Below are 24,511 nucleotides of genomic sequence, written 5' to 3'. Positions count from 1 at the left end.
CTTCAAAATGTACAAAAGTGATAGATCACAGTCAGTGCCAATACACTAGAGAGAAGACAGAGGCTTTACGTAAGCACATTTCATGCTCCTCATCGACTGAGAGGAACTTTCAGTCATACACAACATATCACAAACTGAACTATATTGCCTTACCCTAGTAGTACAAAACAGTTCTGGCTAACAAGAATGAAGTAAAGTTTTCAGAGGAACAGGGATAATGCATGTTGTTCAATCTCGGTGTTTTCCAAATATTTTAACCCTTCAGACAAATTATTTCACCTGTAATTTTGTTTGCAGTTTCAGTAAACTGACCAGCAAAGGTGTCTACATCAACTGAGTTGTACTGAAAATTAGTGAGACTAAAACTCCTAAGTCAGATACCAGTAAAAATTATAGCAGGTAGATCTGCCAGAAAGTCAGCTATTGGTCAACAGTTACTTGCAGGTGCAAACTCAAGATACAAATAGGAAGATTAGCATCTTATTTTCATTATACACTAACTCAAATACAGACCTGACAATTCACCACCATTATCTTGAACTGATTTTCATCTCTTTGTGCCAAAGCCAGCTGTTCCCCTGTCAGCACAAAATACTTTCAGCAGAACACAGCAGAAAGCAAGCCAAATAACAAAAAAAAATCCACCCGGTAGATTACAACTAGAGCATTTCCTGTCATCAGCAGGGGAAATAGAAGAAAGCTGAATACAAGTATCCAAGTTAGAATACAGCTAAAACATCCAGGAAAATACCTCCACTCTACTGCAAAGCTCTATGTGATCTCTAATGACTATACTTAGTCAAGTACTCAGTTTCAAATTTTATAGGAAAATCTGATCCTCCAAAATGATACCGGGTCAGTGATTTATTACTGACTTACAAGAACAAATGCAACTAGCTAAAATCACCATTTCATGTTCTACTTAATCTTACTTTGAACCTTTTTTCATGACTGTGCACTTTCTCTTGCAGTAAAAGAGCATTATGCCAGGAGTAATATTGTGACCATGCAGGTTCCTTCAGTTATTTTAAATTCTAGAGTTACAAGTTGCTGAGCAGCCCATTTTAGAGTCAAGGGACATATTTCTCAACAAATAGGCACTACACTCATAGATTGTGCAGTGTCAGCTTAAAGACAGTACATTTAAGGACATCTGAGAATAAGTGAAATCACTGCTGATGGGAATGATTAAACCCTGACTGCTGTGTTTATAATCACTCTTCTGTGCCATGACTGAATTGTGGTGCCATAAATATAGTGACATAGAAAATGAGATATTATGGGTATTTTTCTTACAACCTTTTCCCTTCCAAAGCATCATTTGAAAACGTGTTCATGTTCAAAAAAGTGTTTCTATATTATCAGCATGATTCTGTAAAGCATAATAAATAATAAAATAAAATACAAATGCTGCAGCATAGATGCAGAACAGGATGAGATGGCAACAGTGCAAAACCTTAGGTAGTAAGAATGCAAAAATAAGTTTTTGCATTTTCTTTCTTTGAGGTTTTAGTGTTCTCCATTAAGAAAATAATCTGTACAAGCAAACACAGACTACTCCAATATATGCTCTAACATCTTAGCTTCCAAGACATAAAACAAGGTCCAATTTTCACAGAATCAAAGATTAAAAATAGAGAGTGAAAAGGTGATACACCAACCCACATAGAGATAGTGTCTTCCTAGTACAGGCCTCAATTTTTATCAGTCAGAATCTGATCCTGCATCCAACTCCACCCTGTGGAGCAGATTATCATCCAAGGTAATTTAGCAGTTCCAAAAGATTTTCCACAAAAAATGCTACTGCTGTCCCCCAGCCATACTGACAAGACATTATCCTGAAATTGGTTACAGTCTCAGCATAACCAGTGGTAGCAGAATTTTGCTCTAAGAACAGAGAAGACTGTCTGGGATGTCGTCTGGGATACACCGAAGTCAAAGGATGCCTGTTGTTAAATATGACCATAGTTTAATTCCATATATTCATGGTAAGTCTAGATGTGGTAGAGGGCAAAAAAGATGGAGGCTATTAATTCCCTTGTTCATTCTGAAATTAGCTTAATTTCTCCCTCTCAAAGTTTTTAAAGAAACATATCAGCTGTGATGAAACAGAAGCCACAATCACTGCAAGTCTTAGATCCCTGCAACAAAGGATAAGTTAGTTAAATCTCTCAAAAAGTCACTCTGTATTTGCAAGACTGTTTAATGCAATACAGTGAGTGCTGGTACACAGAATGGTGACTTGTTCATAAAGTAAATGCATGCAACTGTCCAGAAATCCTTGCCAGCTTTATGTATCGCCAAGAGAGATGCACTTCAGCAGATCATCATTTATATTAACAGCTGGACAAATGAAAGCGGTATGACGCATGAACTGGCTTAAGGAGAAGCCCCAACCTTTTACTAAGATTAACTGGAAATACCCCTTGTCTTTTCATCCTAAAATGTCTCTAAATAGGTAATTTAAAATAATAAAAGGGTATTAACAAGATACAAAAGATATAAATACCATTTATGTTACACCAAATTTTGTGTTGAAAATTATTTCTTTTGTTCTTTCATGTTTTCATCTCTCTTTGAACCAGATGAAACCTGATCCTTTCACCAAGCTCATTGGTTTACCTTACTGAAGTTCAGTGCTGTTGCTCTCATACCGGAGTTAGCATCAGTAAGAAACAGGTCTTTCTGCTCTTGCTAATTGCAACTTTGCCACTTCAAAAGCTGAAAAATACTTGACCACGTAGTTCAAACACCCTCCCTAATGACCTTAGCACATGTATTTACTAAAATCTGAAAAAACAATTTTCCCAAACTAATACCAGCCCTCAGGCTATATTCAGATGTAAATTACATCAGGATTAAGTAGAGTAAATAATTTAAAAATGATGCTACTATGCTAACATTGCCAAGTGGCACCTGGAAGGAGGTTTGATATGTTCAAACTCCATCCACAAGGAGAAACTGAGGGCAAAAGTAGTCTGAAGTGAAGGTTTCCAAAGCTGAATATCCCTGTGACACAAATAACATTTAATTTTCTACTGAACGATACTTTAAATAACTGTTAAAGTTCCTTCTTTAAATTTACCTACTAAAACCCTGTGAATTATTATGGAATAAACATTTCCCATCAACATCTGGGTATTTTTAACAAGTCCACGTTTTTGGTTGTTCATATACTATAGTGAGCTCATCACAAAATTGCCACATCCTACCAAATTAATGTTCGCTCCATACAAAGAAACTACTGGATGTCACTGCCATTGTCAAAGTTCAGTCTCAGGTGGATTTTGTCACTATTCTACAACTTAAGAGTGTTGGAGCAGGTAGCAGACAATAATAACCAGATCTATGAAAAGCCGTCATTGCACCATCATTAACCTGTGGGAAATGCATCGTCAGACTGAGACTGTATTTATCAAACAGTTCATAAAACTTCTGAGTGAAGCTGAGGCCTCTTTCTAAGGACTCTTTCTGAAGTTTGTGTTTTTGTTTTAAGTGTGCTTTCGTCAAAAGTTTGCCCTTTACAGTGATTTTCAGTTAAGATGTTCTGATAATGCTTTCTGAAATTGTCAGGAAAATGCAGACTTTGAGAAGCTTTTTGAACAACTAGGAGGAGGTTCACAAATCCCTAGGACTTATGCTGCTATAGTTCATTTCTTAATACTTCTGTTCAGAGGAAAATCTATTTACGTGGGAACTAAAGATTTAAGTCCTTTAAACTTAAGAAAGAAGCATACTGATATAGAAATTGATCATTTTTGTAATGAATTACATCTGTGTAGCAGAAATGCTGAGTGTATATGGCCTAGCAGGAAATACTATAGTAAAAATTATACCATCCCCAATTTTTAAGCTATAACTTTGCTGCAGAGGACATTATGAGACTTCATGCTTATTAAATATCAGTGACTTCCAAAGCAAGCATACTACTTTCCTCAGGAAAAATACTGTCTCTAACTGACATTCTAGATACTCCCTAGATCTAGATGGACTCTTCAATTGATGCTGACTTTCTTCCAGCATCATCACTAGTAATGAAACATTTAATGTGAAAATAAGTGATCACAGGCATTTTTGTATCACTTCAGTTTTGTTGTAGGAAAGAAAGGGGTAAATCTTAGATTTTCTTTAAATACTGCCCAAACTGCTGCTTGTCATAATGACAGAAAATAGGATCCTCATAATCTCAAATTTGGGTAGGAAAAGATTGAACCAAATGTGCAGCTCTATCTTTCATATTTTGCTGGTTGTGGAGAAAATAAAATGTTGCAAAATGTTATTTTTGTCAATAAACCAAGTAGAAATGATTCAAAATGCAAACAGGGGCATCAGAACTATGAATAAGGCACCATTTTTAAACTCAAAGAAAGATAGTATTTTTATTTGAACTTTATGACTTTATTGCTACTTGTCATCTGCACTGTATGCAACGTTTTCATGGGGACTGGTCTGAAAATATGGGAGTGAAACCACCCTGAGAACTAATCTTATCATTCACTGCTGTCTTCTACACACCTCACTAAATTCTGCCAGGAGAAAAGACACATCTTTCTGACCTTAAAAACATAGGGCTCTAAGTATTTTTTTACTATAAGGGAAGGATGAATGAGAAATAATATCATATATCAACATGGGGTAGTTATATCTGTGTTTAATCTATCTATCTATCTATCTATCTATCTATCTATCTATCTATCTATCTATCTATATCTGTACTAGGAGCTTAGAAGGAGAGTCACATAATGTAGCACAGTCTGGTGAGGCTCTTTGCCCTGGCTTCCCTTGCTAGTCAATGGAAAGCTAGCAGTTTTTCAGAAGGGGAATCTAGTTTATCAGCAGTGATCTGAGAGGGAACCATTGTAAAATTCCCCATCTCCTCGGTCTTCTGAGTCTCCCAGTATATTCAGTGGATTGCTTTTCAAGCTGCACCTAATGGGGCTTTCACCAGCAGTTATGTTATCTCCTTCTGTTGATCCCAGGTGAAGGTGAGACTCAGAAGCCCACCAGCCCTTCCTAACCCCATCCCTTGCTTCTCTGTTTCCACAAGACCACTGAGCAAGTGGAGCTTGGACCCCAGTGTGAACTGTGATACTCACACTCCTTCTGGTCACAACACCAAATGAAGACAATCTGAGAATAGGTTTGAATCCTGCTAAGACCTCTTTGCATTGGCAATTTATTCCTAGTCTTCTACTTTCTCTTCTACATTTTTTTTAATTATAGATTATTCCAAAAGAACCTCTTTCAAGAACAGTTCTTACTGCACTCTCACTGGACAGCTTATTTTAGCCAGTACTAAAAGATGAGGTACTTGCATATGCAAATAAAATTTAGCTTCTAACACTCTTTCTTTCATATTTCATAACTGTACCTAAAGGACCTTACACTTTCTGCTTGAGAACGTGAGCATAAGTGTTTTGAATATCACATTACATTAAAGTATTGCTGTTATTTAATATCTCTTTGGAACCTAACATGTTAAATAACATAAAATTAATTTACCTGAGATGACATAGAATGCTTGGATTATCAGGTTAGGTCAGACAAAGAATTGTGAATGATTGTAAGAATTTGGTAGTATTTTTTGTCCTCTGGATAATGTTGTGGAAAGATTATGTCCATACAAAGGACGTACTTATTTATTAACATTTTTGCTCTCACTGTTCATAGACGGGATCATTATTTAAATCCCAAGTGCTAGAAGTATGAAAAACCTCCTATACCATACCCTAGGTTATGAGAAAGCCTATGACACAGAGCTCAAATGGCAAATTCTACCTTCTCTCTCATTCCTGAGAGAACTTTGGAGAACTGTGTCCAGAGAGCACTTGGGTGTTTTGGCCATCTGGTGGCAATCTTATTAAATTATAGGCTAAGGAGAGGAAAGCAGGAAGCTAAAGGAGCCTAAATGTTTTGCCATTTAAATCAACAACGTTCCTGAAAAATCCCTGCTTTAAAAAGAAAACCAAAAAAAAATCAGTTTTGTTGCAAACTGCAGACTAGTGCAGGCTGAAAAGATAATTTCATCCAAGGTTGTCATCTCCTGCCAAAGAAGAAAGGCAACTGAAAATATTTGGAATATATTTCTGGGTCTTCAAAGGTATAGTTTGGGTTTCAATTTGTATTTGCATGAACTAGACTTGTGGATAAAGAAGATGAAGGAATCAGATCTCTAGTCCAGGATTGTCTAAAGAGCTGACTGATTTCCAGTCTAGCTAAGGGATCATGCAACATTTTTTCTCCACTGATAATTTTCCCCTCTTTCTCTTCTAAAAAATTCATTCATTTAAAAAAAAAAAAAAAAAAAAAAAAAAAAAAAAAAAAAAAAAAAAAAAAAAAGTAGGAAAAAAGGAAGTTGTAATATTTCGAGTTTTATTTGGAAGTTTGGTAATAAGATCAACTCTAGGGTATCCCAGGCTTATGTATGTTTGGTTTGGCTCCGTACTGGCAGTGGCACAGGCATTTTCATCATGCTCTACACTAGCCACTCCAGAAACATTATTAAAATATTTCCTTAGAGTCCAGAGTAGCCATCACTGTATGATGTGTCCCACTGAGGGATTTGGCAGCAGCTAGAGAATTAACCTAGAACCTGCCACCAGACCTGATCTCTAAGTCAACCCCTACAAAAGGTCCTTGCAGAGCTCTAATGTGTGACTTCGTAAAATAAAACGAAGAAATTTTGTCCTTCACTTTGATGCAGGCCATTTCTTTCTTTTCTTATTCTAGGACCTTATACTACAACCTATCACATCAAACTTTTAGCTCATATATGGACAGAGCACGTATACCCCATGGCAGGGTCTTCCAAAATGAAATAAAAGCTGTAAATACTTGTATGGTTACACCTTTTTTTATTTATCAGTACTCTAATGACCAACTATAGGATGGGATTTTATAGATAGCACCTACTGAAACTCTTTGGGGGAATTTAACTCCTCTCTGCAACTCCTCTGCACTGTGGGTCAGTCTGAATAAGTCTGCCAAATCATGTATCACATTTAGACCATAGCATATCCCAAATCTGAGCATCACACTTTCTGCCTGGAATAAAGTTTTCTGCATGCTGACTGGCAGCCCCACAGCATTACAGACCAGAACATATTTTCTTCCTCCAATTTAAGAGCAGAACCACAGAAACAACTGTCCTACCTTCACTCTAAAATTCCCTGCACATCCTGCACTCACCTGCACTTCTTTCCTGTGTTAGACAAACTTTTCTCACACTCACAATGTCCCCCATCACTGATTCACCACTCCACAGGATGTCCCCCACGCTGATTTTCCAAAGAACTCAAAGACTGCTTTTGCAGGTAAGCTGATTCTTATCTCTCTTTGGAGTGCAGCTGTAGCAGTTAGCACAGTATGGGAAAGATTTAAAAGCTGACATAAAATTTGATCTGCAATGTGCTCTGTGCTCACAGCTCCCAGGAGACCAGTTGGATCAGGTTCTTTGAACAGTAGCTCAGGAGTCCAACTCAAAATGAATTTAATATTTAGCTCTCTTAGACACCTTTGAAACTCCTAGTCTTAAAGCCAGACTAGTTACTAAAAATATATATGGTTTTAAAAAGTTTGAGTAGCTGTTTCTACAAGCTGTAGTCAACAAGCCTGTTACAACTCATTGAACTGCATCTTAAAGCTAACTCTGTAAAGTGTCTGTCATCCTTCATGCTTTTCTCTCTACAAATCTTCTGTGCTCCTTCAAAATGAGAACACACATTGGATATTTTCTCTGTAACATTTGGCTGTCTGTCAGAGTGAGAGCAACATTAGGTGTAAATCATAAGAGCACTTGTTCCAATTTAAATATTATTTTTGTACTGGGTCTTAGACTATTCCCTCATATATCAGCTGTTCCCATGCAGACCAGCACAAGAACATCTGTTTAAAAACAATCTGTTTATTTTATTACATCTCCCAAAGTTGTGCTTTGTGAAAGCATACAACAACACTCAGAAAGGGATAAGCAGCCTTATTTCTTTGAGTTCACATATATGACAGTTTGATGAAACAAAGCCTGCCTAATCAGCTCACACTGCCATTTTGTTCATGTGTTGTTTCAAAGCAAAGCAAATGAAAGAGAATCTAAGGATGAGAACATGCCATTTCTCAATATTACCAGGCCAAGAAAAAAGTGCAGCTAACTAAACACAGTTGAATGAACTACAATTATTTTTATATGATGAAGCAGGTTAGTTGTATTTCTTTTGGGGATTTTTTGTTTTGTTTTGTTTTGTTTTGTTTTTTTAAAAAGAAACATTTTGATTCTATTTGAATAGCTAAATAAAATTCTACTTAGGATGTATGTTAAAAATATTGGCTTCAGTGTTCTATTTATTGCTGATACATTCACAGTTAAATAACTGATAAACTGAGGGAGCTCTCAGTGCTGAAATGTTACCGATAAAATTCTGTAACTAATTATTCCTGCTTTGTAAAAAAAAATATTTAACATATGGATGTGATGATTTCAAAATGCTTTATTTATTAAGTTGTACACTAGTCCTAAGAATTAATAATGTAAATCTCTTTTCACCTTTCAGGAAGGAGAACTAAACTATAGGTAAGTTAGTACCTACATACCAGACATGTAGTGCCCTCCATGTGTGACTGTTCATGTCTCAGTTACACAGAAAACAACCTGACCTGTTGTTGTTCAGCACTGAGACCTTAACAGTAACAGTTCATGTTGTTTTCCGTGGCGAGGATTTAGATCACTGATTTCTTGGTCAAAAGAAATATTACATCAAATCGAGTATCACCCGTTGCATGAGTCCATAAAGTGTTTCCAAAAGGCTCAGGCTGAGTCAATAGATCAGGGAATGTTAGACAGTTTTGCTGTTTCTCGTGTCTACTGTGATAAAAATAGGTAACAGAAATATGCCGTCTGTAACAGAGCCTAATTTTATTTTCAGGAAATGCTTTGGGAAAAAATAAATTCCCTTGCAATATGAGAGCAAACATCTTGTTTTCTGTATATACATATATATCTGCTATTCCAATACATTCTTACTTCCTCACAGTGTGATTGGTATTAATGTGTCCAGAACAGTTAGCAGAGCTGAGCTCTCAGCCCGTTGTTTCTTGAGCTATGGTACACTTGCCACGAAGGAAACACACATTTCAGAGTCCTAGCCATGTGCTGCAGCAGCAGCAGCAAGTGTCTTTACTTCTGTGCAAGGTCTCAAATGTGCTACATTGCTTACACTTGGCTGCAGTATGTTCTGGTGACTCTTCCTGCTCTCCAGAGCCTGCAGGAAGATGGGCATTGCCAGACTTAGACTTTTGGCTTAAGACTAGCAAGAAGACCAGCCAGAGGGGGTGAGTATGGGAACAAGAGGGTTAGTGGATTGGCCATCACATAGACTCAGGGTCCCCTGGTTTGGAGAGGAGAAAGAAATAGGACCTGTGAATGGGAATAAGGGCATGGAGCTTAATTCTTCTCACTTTCAGGTCACTTAAATGCCTTTTTTAATGGTCTTATCTTAATATGTTCCCTGCAACAGAAAAAAAAAAAAAACAACCAAAAAAACCCAAAACAACAGTTGAATGCTTAAGGACTCAGAAATACTAAATCACTGTGTTAATATACTAAAAAACTTGAAAGCCGTATCAGTCCAAAATAAACTATTTTTATTGAAAATGTATTTTCAGAACACATCTTTTGGTTAAAGTTTATAAAAATACACATCACCCCCCTTTGTGGAAGAAATATTTTTCAAGAAGGAATCCTCCCTAAACAAACAAGGATTATTTGAGATAGTTCCCGCAGCTCAGGGTATATGTTACATGCCAGTTTTTGGGATGGGGAGTTAAATGGGTTCTTTTGGAAGACATCTGCATAGTCAGCCCAGAGGCACAAAACATGACTTGAGAGGTTTTACTGGTACTGCACAGACTGCTGGTGAGGCCACTAGGTGCTGCAGTTTTAATCATGTTTAGTTAAACCTGGACAGTGTCTATAAATGTCATAGATCTATATATGACAATTTACCTACCTCATTATCTTTTATTTTTTTGTAAAACATTGAAGTGAAATAGCATAGGGACTTTCTGGTCCATCAGTGTATGTTTTCTGATCAATCATGATTACTCAAGAGGTTTGAATGTTTTGACTGCATCAAAAGAATTGTCTTGTGAGACCCCACCTGGAGTAGTGCATCCACCTCTGGGGCTTCCAGCATAAGAAGAACATGGACCTGCTCCTGTGGGTCCAGAGGAGGCCACAAAGATGATCAGGGGCTGAAGCACCTCTCTTATGATGACAGGCTGAGACAGTTGGTGTTGGTCAGTCTGGAGAAAAGGTGGCTCTGGGGAGACCTTTTAGCAGCCTTTCAAGTACCTAAATGGGGCCTACAAGAAAGCTGGAGAGGGACTTTTTACAAGGGCATGTAGTGATAGGACAAGGGGTAATGGCTTTAAACTGAGAGGGTAGATTTAGATTAGATATAAGGAAGAAATTCTTTACTGTGAGGGTAGTGAGATGCCCAGAGAAGTTGTAGATGCCCCATCCCTGGAAGTGTTCAAGGACAGGTTGGATGGGGCTTTGAGCCACCTGATCTAATGGAAGGTGTCCCTGCCCATGGAAGAAGGGTTGGAACAAGATGATCTTTAAGGTGCCTTCCAGCCCAAACCATTCCATGATTCTATGATTCCATGACTGTTCAGTTTTTGCCTTGGAAGAACAAAGTCATTAGGAAAAAGCTGCTTAGCCCTGGAAAGCCAGATGAGTATGGGCTATATTTGATCTATAGATTTTATATTACATCTGCCTTCTTGAACATCTTGGAGGAAGTTCAAAGCCCATATCTGTGCTACTAATGCCAGGACCTACAACAAGGACATTGTCATGAAAAGAGTTAGAAATACTGCTAGAAAACATAATCTACCACACTTAGGCCTAAGAAACAGAGTTTTGGTCAAAGAGACAGGAAAGAGAATTTGGGACTTTTAGGTGGATGAACTTGGAACAGGTCTATAACAAAACATAATTATTCCCTGTGTTTGAGAAAGCGAGTGAAGAATTTGGAGAAATGGACTGCAGGGTAAGAAATATAGACCAGAAAACCAGTAAGTAGGGATACAGTAGACAGGAAAGATGATTAGCTGAGGGGAACAAAGGAAAGAGGGGAACAAAGGAAAGGTCAAGTAAGGAAAATGAAATTTCCAAGCATATATGGATAGAGCCTTTTTTGAATGGAAGTATTGGCAACCAAAAGACATTTACAATGTGAGTAGTTGTAATGAGAAATTAATGAAACATATACATTAAGTTCTATTAAGGAGATAAAATCAATTTTAAAAGATATGGCAAAGGAGAAAAGAATTTCACTGACTCTAGGATAGGCAGTCCAAAGGAAAAAAATATTAACGCTAACAGTAATTGAAATTATCCAGTTTGTAAAAAAATGACTCTGTGTTGTCTGTGTAGAAAACTTGATCTGATCACTATTACGGAGGGACAAAAAGAAATAAACATTTTATGTATACATTCAGGCAATTTGGGAAACAAAATGAAGGGAGCAGATTAGGGAATGGGGTTGGAAAGCAGCTAACAGAAACACAGCAGTTATATATGGAGGATTGCTAAATCATCCAGGAAAGATAAGAATAAAGACAAAAGAGGTGAAGCTTCACTGGGATTTACTGATTGGGGGGGGGAAAAAAAAAAAAAAAAAAAAAAAGTCTTACTCATCTCAAGCTCATAGAAAATTAGAAGCCAACACTGAACGTGTCACAGAGCAATGGCTTTATAAGCTGTAGTAGTGTGGAAGACTTTGCTTTCACAGATACAGATTGGAAAACAAATGCTATTACTCTTGATGAGACTTTAAAAATGTGATAGCTTGCGCATAATCACTGAGACAACTAAGATTCATGTTACAGACCTAGTCTGAAGACATTGTAGAATTATGTAGTAAGAAAATAACTTTGCAAGGAGTGTTCATTGACAGATTCAATTTAAAATAAATGAAGAAACCCACAAACCACCACCTCTATTCCAGCAATACAAATCTGATTAAAAAAGAGAAGTTCTAGTTAATTAAGTCATCTGGACTGAACTCAGGACTTGTATATAGAGGAAGGATTTAGGCAAATGTTCATAAACTATCTAGAACATGCTTCCGTTTAAAAAAAAAAAAAAAAGGAAAATACAAGGAAAAGCTTCAGACCTAGCTGTAAGAATAAACAGAAGAGATATTAAGAGTAACTAGAGAGCTGCAAGGAATGGAAAAAAGGGCTGATCAGCCAAGAAATCATCTCTTAGAGTTCAAGAAATCTAGGGATAAAATGAGAATAGCCAAAAGTCAAGCTAAGTTAGACCTTTGAAGGATATTAAAATAAATAGGAAAGAAAGGCACTTTGGGAATATAAATAAAAACAGAATAAAAAAAAAAAAAAAAGGGCCAAGGTTGATATTGAAGTTAATCTAGATATGGACCCCATACTAAATGAATAGTTTGCCTTAGCTTTCAATAAGAGTAATTATTTCAATATGAAATGAAAGAGGTAAACTGAATAACAGAAATTAAGATACAAAAGATATCAGAATTATACTTAACTTATAACTCAGACATCTTAATACAGTCAAGATAGTTGATTCATTTCAAAATTTTGGGATAATTAATAAATGGGGTAGGAATTTCAAAATAATGAGATTGTAGATGAAGGCATAACATTGGAGGATAGAAAATGTTGCACCTATATGAAAGGTAGGAAAAAAGATGTTATCCAGTCAACAACACATAAGTTGAACCTTAATAATTTTTAAGGAATTAGACAATTAATTTAGAGGAAAGCAAAGTTACAATAAAATAGTGGACTCAAGTCAAAAATTAAAATTAAGCTTATGAAAGTTACGTTTTGATAAACCATCCTGTTATCTATCTTTGCTAATGAAAATTGTGGTTTTAATGAAACAAATATTGTAGCTCAAAGATAAATATGCTTGCATGAAGTATATGATATAATGTCCTATGGGAAATAAAGAGCTGAAATGAAGTTGCTGAACAGCTAGAGAAAGTAAGGACTTTGGCTAAAGGGAAAACCAAGGATAGAAAATATTTATTGAAAAAATATAGTGAAAATAGCTAAAAGTACTGAAAATACTTATAATAGACAATGCAGAATGTGTATAAACTTTCCCAAAGAGTGCTGTTGGGGCAAGACTGATTCATTCATATTCTTGACAGAAAAAAATAAGTGTTAGCTAATACAGTGTTGATGCTGATGAAAAGTTGGATGATTTTGAGGATAGGAGAAAATGAAAAGAAAGTAATTTCAGTAGTCCAAAGCAACTGCACTTGAGATGAATAATGGAACATCCAATAATAAGTTACTGAAAAAATACCAAAGAACTACTTTAAGGCGGCGCCATGAAAAATACGTAGGAAGTAAAGTAGTCAACACACAGGAGGGAAATAAAGTTCCATACAGTCTTCTTCTATGGAACGCTGCAAAAAATCTCTAGTTATCTACATCCATAAAAGATAAAATCAGAAGAAATTTAAAAAGCTGATGGGTCAGAAAACCTATGCTGAAAAGGATAATCAAATCATTTAACCTGCTTACAATTAGCAAAATCAGTAGCAGAAGCTTCACAAAGCAAAGAGCAGAGTTCTTGAAGCATGTAATAATTTGGAGTGTACTCCAGGCTGTCATCTGGTTCTTATGCAAGTTTATCACTGAAAATATGTTACTTTATTCTTTAACAAGTCCTACTCTGGTGTTTGAACACACTGAAGAAGTGTTTCTTTCTTAATTTAGAGTGGGATTTTCTAAATGAACAAGTAACTGAGCATCAGACTTTGCTTTTAAATCATGAAGATGTTTCTGGAAATCTGATCAAAGCTTTTACAATGTCTAATTTCACTATTACGTTTGACAGTTCACTCCAGGTTTTGAGGATGGCTATTACAGAAAGTCAAAATCTTAGGCAGAAATGGAATTCCTGTGGAGTGCTTTTTTACTGTTACTTCCAGCATCAAACTTTGAACAAAGTTATGTATTTAGTAGCAATGGAAACCCAGTGTAGAGAAAACAGACTCTTTCCAAAACTAGATATGACTAATATGGACTAACTGGAAATCATATCACAGAGGGGATGTTTTTTTAGTCTGGATGAGAAGCTGTTATTTTAAAATAAATTTCTATACAAAATAAAAGAAAGGTAACTATGAAGCCCATTTATTAATTTTATCAGATTTTTTTCTTAATAAATACATTTCCATTAAGGCTTTAATTGGTCTTTTTCATGTTTATAGTAATACAAATTCTAACTACTTGCAGAATCCCTACTAGATCCATTCAACATTGCAGGATACTTTTGTGACTCTCCCTCTTTACTCACAAAAGCACCTGGATTAGCTGTTTGCTGCAAACACAATCTACAGACTCCAAAATTCCATAGCCCTTTCTTTTTTTGAAAAAAAAAGAAAAATTAAATGAGTATTAAAAACTATTTTCAGGGCACCATACACAAAATCTGCAGACTTCTGACCTGAAAGTGTTGAACTGTTGAGTGAGAATGACTTACACTAAACTAAACGTAGGTCCCCTTCTAGCCAAATAAAGACGGGGCAAAAAGCTATTCAGTAGAGTCTGTAAGGTTTTCTGAAGTCTGCTAACAAGAATTTCATAGCCATTTACACTTATGTCTTAGCAATTCTACCATGTGTGGGAAAAAAAAAAAAAAAAAAAAAAAAAGTTAAAATGAAGTAATAGTCCTTGTAAATTATTGATAATCATCTAGTAGCACAAGAAGCTTTATATAAATAACCATGTTGTTAAAGATGTCTACAACCTGTCCTCTGAGTAGCAAGAAGAACAGAAACCATATAATCATAAGCCAGAAGTAGTGCAGATGAGAGGATGAGAATTCCCATAGCTGCTCCCTTCAAATATGTCTTTTGTGACATAAGCTCTTTTGTTGATTTTTCTGATAATTATTCCAGTGAGAAGGCAGAAAAAATATGGAAAGCCATCAGGCCAGATCTAAATATTCCTATAATACTTTGAGTTGCCCCTCAAAGGATCAAACTATAAATCTGTATTTCAGTGGGTCTTAAACCCAGGACCCAAATTTTGCTACTTCTTAATGACTACTTTATACACAGTTCTGAAAAAGTATGGTGATGCACGGTGAGAATTCTCTTATATTGCTATGCCTTAAACTCATGCTAACAACCATAGAAATTTAAGAGTGTTGTACAGCTGAATGGGTCTTGTCCAGGGAAACTCAATGTAACTGCAGTAAAAATGAACTCTCTGAAGCCTCATCTGCATTTCCTTTAGTCTCCCATTCCTGCATCAGACCATCACTGTTTAAATATTTTGCAAACAGCAAGGATAAATGCATTTCTGTAAGATGTTACCAGTAATTACTATGAAACACTATTAATTATAAATGCTATGCTACTCAGAACCAGAATTGTAATAACCGTATAGATTACAAATAAAAATGCTGCCTGCTGCTGCATCAGGTTTTCTGTCATTATCCTCTGCATTGAGAATAGCAGTACCAGTGCGCAGACCAAGTTAGTGGTCCTGCTCTGTTTATTTTTTTTCTAATTCCCCCAACCTTTCTGACTGATCTCAAGTTAAAAGAACCCTATTATTGTTTGGCTGGCTGGTTTTCTTAGGAGCTACCTCTTATATGATACTTATTCTCAAATTTGTCCATACTTATTTTATGGATCTTTGGGTTTGGGGTTTTTTCCATCTGACTTCTTACCCTGTGCAGAATTCGCTGGCAGCTTTTATGGCAGCTGACTAGAGGCAGACAGTCACACAAAATAACAAGTGACTTGGACTTTCACCCCAAGGCTGTAGTATAGGGAATTTGAGATTGGATCTTTTCTAGGGTAGAAGGAGATGGAACAAAGCTTTCTGTTTATATTTTTAAATGTCTTCTACACTGAGATTGTAGGAAAAAATAAAAATAGTTGTAATCACTGTTATGTTGCAGTTTTTATCCACCTTTTACCTGACAATCTCATAGGATAGCTGTATCAGCATAAACTACTTAAACTTTTTTAAAGAGATATTCAATTGGAAATAACCCCCTTTAAAAAAAAATTACAATGTACAAGCAAAGAAAATTGAGAATTGTGCATCCTTTGATGTACTCAAATACTGGTTTAGAAGATATGTTATAATGAAACAGTTTACAGGAGAACACAGGTTAACTATAATTTGTGTTTTGTAATGTACAGATGACATTAGATAAGGAAAGGGTTCATTTTGAAGTGACAGTTTGTGATTTCGTGAGAGGCAAATTAAGATGCAGGGTGCCCAGTGTCTTTATCTTCCATCCTCTTTTTCCTCCTCCCCAAATGCACTCTTAGAATAATTCCCTTCCAGTCTCTCCAGGATGAGCAAAAGAGTTCAACCTTCCACAGTTAAAAATTTTAACATATAAGGTTGATAATAACTGTTTCACATTTTTGCTGCCATTCCAGTTTGAACTTTCATCCACTGACTTTGCAGATAACAAGGTTTTCCACCACACCATGATAAATTGTGTGTGTTGATCATCAACTCTCAATGATCCACCATCAGTTGAACTTTTAGTGATCAAGCACCCACTGTTATATATAGGCAAGTGTTTTCAAGAAGCAGTAAGACTGTAACCCATCTCTGAAAAATATTTCAATAGGAATTTTTAATATCTAATATGTCCATGCTAATCTGGCTGGAAATCCTATGTAGAAGTTCAGTAGAAAAGTAAATAGTATTAGTGTGCTGATTGTATTAACATTTATTAATACCACTCATCCAACATTATAAATTTTAGGGAGAGGAGGTGCTTATTTTGTTTTGGTTTTGTGGGTTTTTTTAAAATGTATGATGGAGTTGATTATATGGCACTTGATTTAATTAAGATAGAAATCACAATAAAGTGACTGGAAGAATGCACCATAAGATGTGATGATGCTCAAATAACTATGACATGGTTCTATTCCTGACTGTTTCAGGCAATGAGGGAATAGCTATATCCCAAAAGTTTTCACACTTTTTTAACCAGAAAGCTAAAATATTTTTGTTTGTTTATTTGATTTGGGGCTTTTTTTGTTGTTCTTGTTTTGGTTTAGGTTGGGATTGGGTTTTTTGTTGTTGGATCTAGTGTTCATATGTGCATTTTGTCACTTGCTTTTCAAATACATGCTCTCTTCAGTCCTACATCTTAGTTATAGACCGAAGCAGAATTCATCTGCTTCCTATTGAGCTACTTTCCTACCTTGGCTTCCAAATCTGTAAATCTGTAAATGGCATTGGAGTATTGTAGTACACATAAGTAAATAATCTGTGATTAAAGGCTCCTTAAGGTACAAAGCCTCTCATATGCTGTGTCTCCAAGTTCTGTACTTATTTTAGCGGTAAGCCCAAACTATACTTAATCACAAGAGTGGGTATAATCACTGTACTCAAAACAATGTATTTAAAAAATTGATTGTTAATTGGATTTGCATAAAATATTAACATACCTTTTCAATTTTCCCATGTGGAACATTGCCTTGAAAAAAACCTGAATGATGGATCTCAGCTTTATGGACTGAGGCCTTTATTCCAGGTATTCATATACCTTCATGTTATGTTTTCTGATTATATAATTGAACCTGAAGTCTCACAACCAGAAACTTGGGCAAAAATGTGATTAAAACAGTAAGAACTTCTATTTTACCTTTCTGCAAATGTCACTGCATTGATTCAGGCTCAGGACTATATTAATCATGCAGAGAAATGAAAAAAAAAAAAAAAAAAATATACAGATTGAAAGCATTAATGAAACCAGTACATCTTTTACTTCTGGTTTGTGGTCATACATTAATAACATTAAGTTTATGAAAATCATAAAACCGCAGCCCAGGGACAAGGGAGGTGTACTCATTTTGGCTGGGATAGAGTTAATTTTTTTCATCGTCGCTCGTATGGTAGTATATTTTGAATTTGTGATGAAAATAGTGTTGCTAAGACATGGATGTTTTACTTATTGCTGAGCAGTGCTTACACAGTGTCAAGGCCTTTTCTGCTTCTCACACTGGTCTACCAGCAAGCAGGCTGGGCGTGTGCCAGAAGTTGGGAAGCAGGCTGACCCCAACTGACCAAAGGGACATCCCACACCGCAAGATGTCATGCTCAGCCAGAAAAGTGGGGGTAAAGAAGGACGAATGGATGACGTTCAGAGTTAGAGCATCTGTCTTCCCAAGTATGTTGTGTGTGATGGAGCCCTGCTTTCCTGGAAATGGCTGAACATCTGGGAAGCAGTGAATGAATTCCTGGTTTTGCTTTGCTTGTGCATGCAGCTTTTGCTTTACCTATTAAACTTTATCTCAACGCACGATTTTTTTGACTTTCCCTTCTGGTTCACTCCTCCGTCCCACTGGAGGGGAATGAGTGAGCTGCTGCATGGGGCTGAGCTGCCCCCCAGGATTAAATCACAACAGAAGAGTAGATTGTGGAAAGTGTTTATATTAAAAAAAAAAAAAAAAAGGTTTGTACTCTGTAGCACCTGAGCCCTACAAAGCCTTGAGTCCTAGCATCTTGATTTTCATTACATATTAATGTTTATCTATGACTAATTTAGCTTCCCATATCTAACTTCAGGATATATTTTAGTCTGAAATGCCATAGAATCTACCCTATACTTGTAATTTAAGTAGAAGGGCTTTATTCTACATGATTATTTGGTCCCCCTTTCAAAATTACATGAATGCACTGGCCATCAGTCTTGGTAACAATACCTGGCTAATTATTAATATCCTACAGCTGATTACATGTACATTACTACATTAAAAAAGACCTGGTCCCAGGCTTGAGCGCTGACCAGAATTCATATACACAGTGCAGTTGTTCATATGCTCCCAGGCTTCATTTGGTTTATGACAAATACATCTTATACAGACAAAGCATAGACATGATTTAGAGGGCAGAACAAACCTGTGACTGTAGTCAACAGGCAGTGCATATGAGACCACCCTGTTTTGGGGGAAAAGAGGCTGGCCCAATGGATGGAAGTTGTGCCATGCCACTTGTCCTTTGGGCCAGAGAAGGGACCTTAGCTCATGTTATTGTCCACTATAGAGTAGCCTATTGGGCATTTACTCCACCTGGACTACACAACACATAAAAAATTGCTTTTAGAGGCACATGTGAGACATTTCATTTTAAATGTCTAAAATACCTTTTTTTCCAGATCCTTTTTAGTAACCCCAGAAGATTATAGAAATACAATTTAATATTGCAAAAGCAGTTCTCAGAAGGCAAAATAAAATGATTCAGAGCAACTCAGGATTCAGGGCTTTATCCTCTAATTCAGCCTGTGGTATTAAAACTTGTTTTTTACATCTAGAAGAGAAGCGATAACATCAAGAATTTATTATAGTAACTAGGGGGCAACAAGCAAGTTGCAAGAATCATCAAGAGGTCTTACTGGATCTAAATAGTGGAGCTATTAGTGATTAAAAAACCAGATGTGTTTAGATGAATCAACTGTTATTACAGGTGAATGAGATGAGGGAGTGGAGCAGATAATCATTAGTAGACTGTGGGTTTTTTCCAGCCTAGAAACTTTTGGGAAATAAAAGGGCTATCTGTTATAGCTCTACATAAAGCTGGGCAATTTATTATTTTTCAGTTTTCACAGTGTTGAAGTTGCTAACTTGATTGTTTGTCATTTTAGCTGTAATTAATGTAAAAGCTTCTATTCAGTACTAAAAATTAAGATTGTTTCGTAATCAATACCAGATATTGGCATATGTTTTTATCTGATACAACATACATAAAGTTGAAGGAATGTCATAGAAAAAGAATGGACTGCAGGACCAAAACCAGATAATTGTTTTCTCTAAAACAAAACGTAAACATTTTCAAGATACTAATTTTCATCACCACTTAAAGCACAAAATATCAATTTCTTTAGGTTCCTCAAGATAAAATGTGGTTTTGACTTTTACTTGTGCTCCTGATAGGAAATTGAATAAATTAATAATCAAGTGGAAGAGTCCTGTAGTAACAAGTTTGCCTTTAATAAGGCTTTAGACGTTATCTCCCACAGCAGTCATGTCTAGAAGCTAAGAGACGTATGAGCTGAAAGAGCACATTGTTACGTGGACTGAATATTCACTGGATGGATGCTAGCTCAATGTCCAACTGGCCCACAAACACAGTACCCCAAGAGTTGGTATAAGGGCCTGTATCATTCAAGATATTCATCAGCAACTGACATATGAGCACAAGGCATATGAGAAAAGACTCAGATCTTGTTTAGCCTAGTGAAAAGGACTCTACAAGATGATCCAGTAACAGCTTACAACTACTTCAAGTGGTGTGACAGAGATGAAGAAACCAAACTTTCCTCTAACTGTGGCTTGGGGTATTCAGATTAGACATCAGGTGAAAACATTCGCTGTGGCCAGTGCAGCAACGGAACAGGTTGACCAGGGAGATTATGGACATTGACTCTGGAGATATTTGAGACAAGAATGCTGTGGCAGGTCTGGTCTAATGTTGGTAATAGACCTGTTTCAAGCAGAGGGTTGAAATAGATCGTTTTCAGCCAACATTTCTGCAATTCTGTGAGTCTATAATTTCACTGTTCCTCAAGGAAGGCATTTGATGCCAGCCTGATTGTCAGCGCTGCAATGATCTCAATCCCTCTTCCAGGCTTAGTCTTGTGTACCCAGATTTCATACATATGCCAGATTTACATTGATCAAAAGGAAGACTTTGATCAAAACAAATCTTGCTCCTTAGTTAAATAAGAGTTTTTAGGGTAGCATTAAACTCAAAAAAAATCAATCAAGAAAGTCTGCTTTGATCTGACTAGCCAGAGAACTGGAACTATAGAAAGTTGATCTAAAAAAAAAAAGAGAACCACAACTTACCTAATGTGACTCATCCCAGATGTAAATGGTAGGACTGGGACAGGGAAAATAGGAGCTTAGGGTTTTACAAAAAGAATTGTGAGACTTTGATTTAGAAGTATGTGAGTTCTGTTAGTTTTGAACAATGTATTCCTTTTATGTTTAAATGAAAAAAAAAATATCTTTTTTTAGGCCATGTGTAGAAGGGAATTCTTCTCTGGAATGGATTTCTTCATAAAATTAACTTGGAATAGAGGTTGGAATTTATTTTTTTTTTCTAGAAGTTATGATGTTCCTATCAGTAATCTTTTACATACCCATATTTCATGGTGCCGCATGAAAGAGAGCAGTTCCAAAATGGATCTCCCATCAGGTATGCCATGATAAACTTAAGAGCACAATAAAAAATTAAAAAGGCAGGCAACAAAATTTCTATTCCAGTCTCTAATAGTAATGAATTCTACATCAGAGACAAGGTATTTGTTCAGTATTCTGCTCTCAGTGCTGGGTAGTAGGTCTCTGAATCAGTTAGAGGTACACATTCTAAAAATGAAAGGGTTTATATTCAACAATACTTAAAGTATTATGAGTTCTTAAGCAGCACATAAAGAGAAAACATTTTCTAAGAAAATTTGCTAATAACTTTTGGTTTGACTACCCTTTGTATGACTTGAAAAGGTACAGGAATGGCAGTGTTAGAAGCAAATTTGCAGAATTCACCAATAGTTTTACCATCCAGATGAAACCACTTACCTTACATCCTCCCTGTCCATCTTCATGGTTGCAAACTGCAGAAGTTTACAAACTCTCGAAGTAAAAATTAGAATTTCCATCAGATTTAAGATTTAACTCAAAAGTTTCCCATTCAGGATATGTGATGGATTTTCTGGGTTTTTAATTAACCAAGAAACATGCTGGTTGTTAATCTACTACGTACTTTGTGTCTTTTGTGCCAAAAGAGCTGGTTGTGTCTTACTTTTGGCTAACATAAATAGAATCAGGTTCAGCTACGCTTGTAAATCAATTCTGCAGTCTGGTGCAGCTACATGGTCAAGTACCTTCTGTGACAATGGCAGTATACTAGATGTTTTGATTAACTACAGTTGTTTCAGAGCAAGCAGGTCAAATATCCTCAAGAAAATAATTTAAATGAAAATACACCAATATCATGAGTCTGCTATCAGGGGTGGATCTCTATGTCTAGGCAGATTTTAAAAAAATCCACTTAATCCAAGTATAGAAGCATTTGGATACCCAATGGAAAGAGCAGCATCAGTTAAAAAAAGAATAGATTGTTAAATATTGAAGGTACCATTTTCAAAGCAGATCTGTATGAAAATCAAAAGGATTATCAGGACCAATTTAAAAAAAAAAAAATCATAGAAATATGAAAATATAGACCACAGATGCTTCTGAAAAAAATTAGAAGATTCTGCACTTGTTTAACATTTCAGATAAACTGCAAGAGGAAATAGCTTTCATGTAGCTTTCCTTCCCTCTGCTGTGCATGCTTAGCTTGACATTTTTACTCTAATTAACCAAGGGTTAGTCTGTTCCTTGATAGCATAAACCAGTCCTAAATCCGATTAAAACATCATTGACTGGAGCAGTAGGGGTCCTATCCAAAAGGACAGGATCCAGATACGACACCTTTTGGGCACCCAGTACACTACATTTATATAGGCACCACAGTTTATTACAACAATCCAGAAAGCCAGTGCTACAGTGGCCATCTATTTACCTATTTCACTTATCAACTCTCACTTAAATCTCAAGTGCTAAGACTACAAGGCTTTTGTGCACACACAGAACTTCCTTAACTTGAGGTACTAGGTACTGGCATCTGTCCAAGCTTTTGTATGATGTAAAGATGCACTGGTAAAACAGTTGAGGTGGGATTAAATTTATCTATCTTTAGGTGTCTGTATGTGTTTCACGTGTTGATGCCTGCATGGTAGACAGCTACAGCTAGATGAACTGAAACCAGTCCTGACCTCTACCTGAGGTTTCTGGGGAGGAGACTCACTCCATTAGCTATGCTGTGAGCACATCTGATATCCAAACTGATATCCACAGTGCCAAAATCTTCCATTCGAGAACACAGCCAATAGTAGGACCTTTGGCTGCAGAATGTGCACTGAAAATGGATACCCGTTTTCTACAGCTTTGTCAGTCTGACCGAATTAAAATTGAAATTCATTTTTGTTACATCCAAAAAACATGCTATTTGATTGGAATGAGGAAGATTAACAGAGTCCTGTTGTAGCTAGATCATTGGGCTCCTGGGAGTGCAAGCATTGCGAGGCGAACAAGATCACAGGGGTAATGTGCCTGCTGGCTAGGGCATTCTAGAAGCAAGATCTGATAAGAAGCTGTTTCCACCTGAACTACTTCTGGCGTTTTATCCGGCAATGTAAATACATGAACAATCCTGACATAAGGGGCTGGACTGAGTGCAATAAAGTAAATATACACTTTACTCAAAGTTAGGCAGTTCATCATCTCAGAGTTCAAGTTCTTTTCCAGTCATAGAGAGATGCATTTATCCCATATTTATCCCATAGCAGGTAGGTTTTTACGATAAGTGAAATGAACTTTGCTATAGGTCAGCTGCTTTCTGTCCCCTTTATCTTTTTTTCTCTCCCTATAATATAAAGGGAAATGAGATAATTTTACTAAACTAGACACAACTTCTAAATTGCCATCATTGGATCTCCTTTTAAGATCAAGGTTCTATTTTGCATTTAGTGATTGTAAAATTTCTAGTAGTAACCAGAATATTCCAGATACCATCCCTTCAGCCTTGTGGGGAAGAGGTGTTTTGTACTGGCTGCTCCAAATCCCATTGGCTCTTTTTTATTACAACGCAGCCTCACACATTTTCTCACTCATCATCCTCTGTCACCTCAGGTATATACTTCAGTATCATTGCTTTCCAGATTTAGCCTTCTTATTGAGTGCCTGTTTTGAATTAATTTTCCCCAGATGTATTTGCAGTTTTCCAAGTTGACTCTCATTTTGTTATTCTCGGCCCATGTTTCTATTTTTTCTAGGACCCTCTATTATTTGCCTGTCTTAACTGCTGCTGGCACAAGCTGCAATTTAACATCATCTGTGAATTTCATTACCATGCTTGTGTTTCAATTCCAGACCATTTATGTGAATTTTAAAGAAGACAACACCTTAATAGAAGCTTGTGGCACCCCTGTAGTCAGCCTATACAGCTCAGTATGTTGTGTTTATTACAATATTTTATTTGTGATCTGTATGCCAATTTTCAGTTGATGTGATAGAGCTCAGATCCAAAACAATTTGAACTCATTTGAAAAGTAAGATTTCGTCAGACATTGTATTGAATGCTATACCAAAACCCAGATGATATCCTCTTTCCTTTCTCAATTGCTTTTGTAACTGTTCCACAAAAAATAATCAACATTTGTACTGCACAGTTTTCACTTCATAAATCCAGACTGCTAATATGTCATGGGTCTATAATCTTCTTGTCTGCTTTAAGCCAGTTCAGCATTAAGGCTTGTATAAAACTATATATAACTTGGGATCTGGCTGCAGGTAAGTGGCAAGATCTCCCTTGAACTCAATGAAGTGCCTGGACTGATTGCAGTGATCTTCATGGGGGAGCAGTG

The sequence above is a fragment of the Athene cunicularia genome (genome assembly GCF_003259725.1).
Source record: "Athene cunicularia isolate RWA chromosome 2 unlocalized genomic scaffold, athCun1 chr2_part1, whole genome shotgun sequence".
Taxonomy (NCBI): domain Eukaryota; kingdom Metazoa; phylum Chordata; class Aves; order Strigiformes; family Strigidae; genus Athene; species Athene cunicularia.
Note: the sequence above shows the minus strand (reverse complement) of the source record.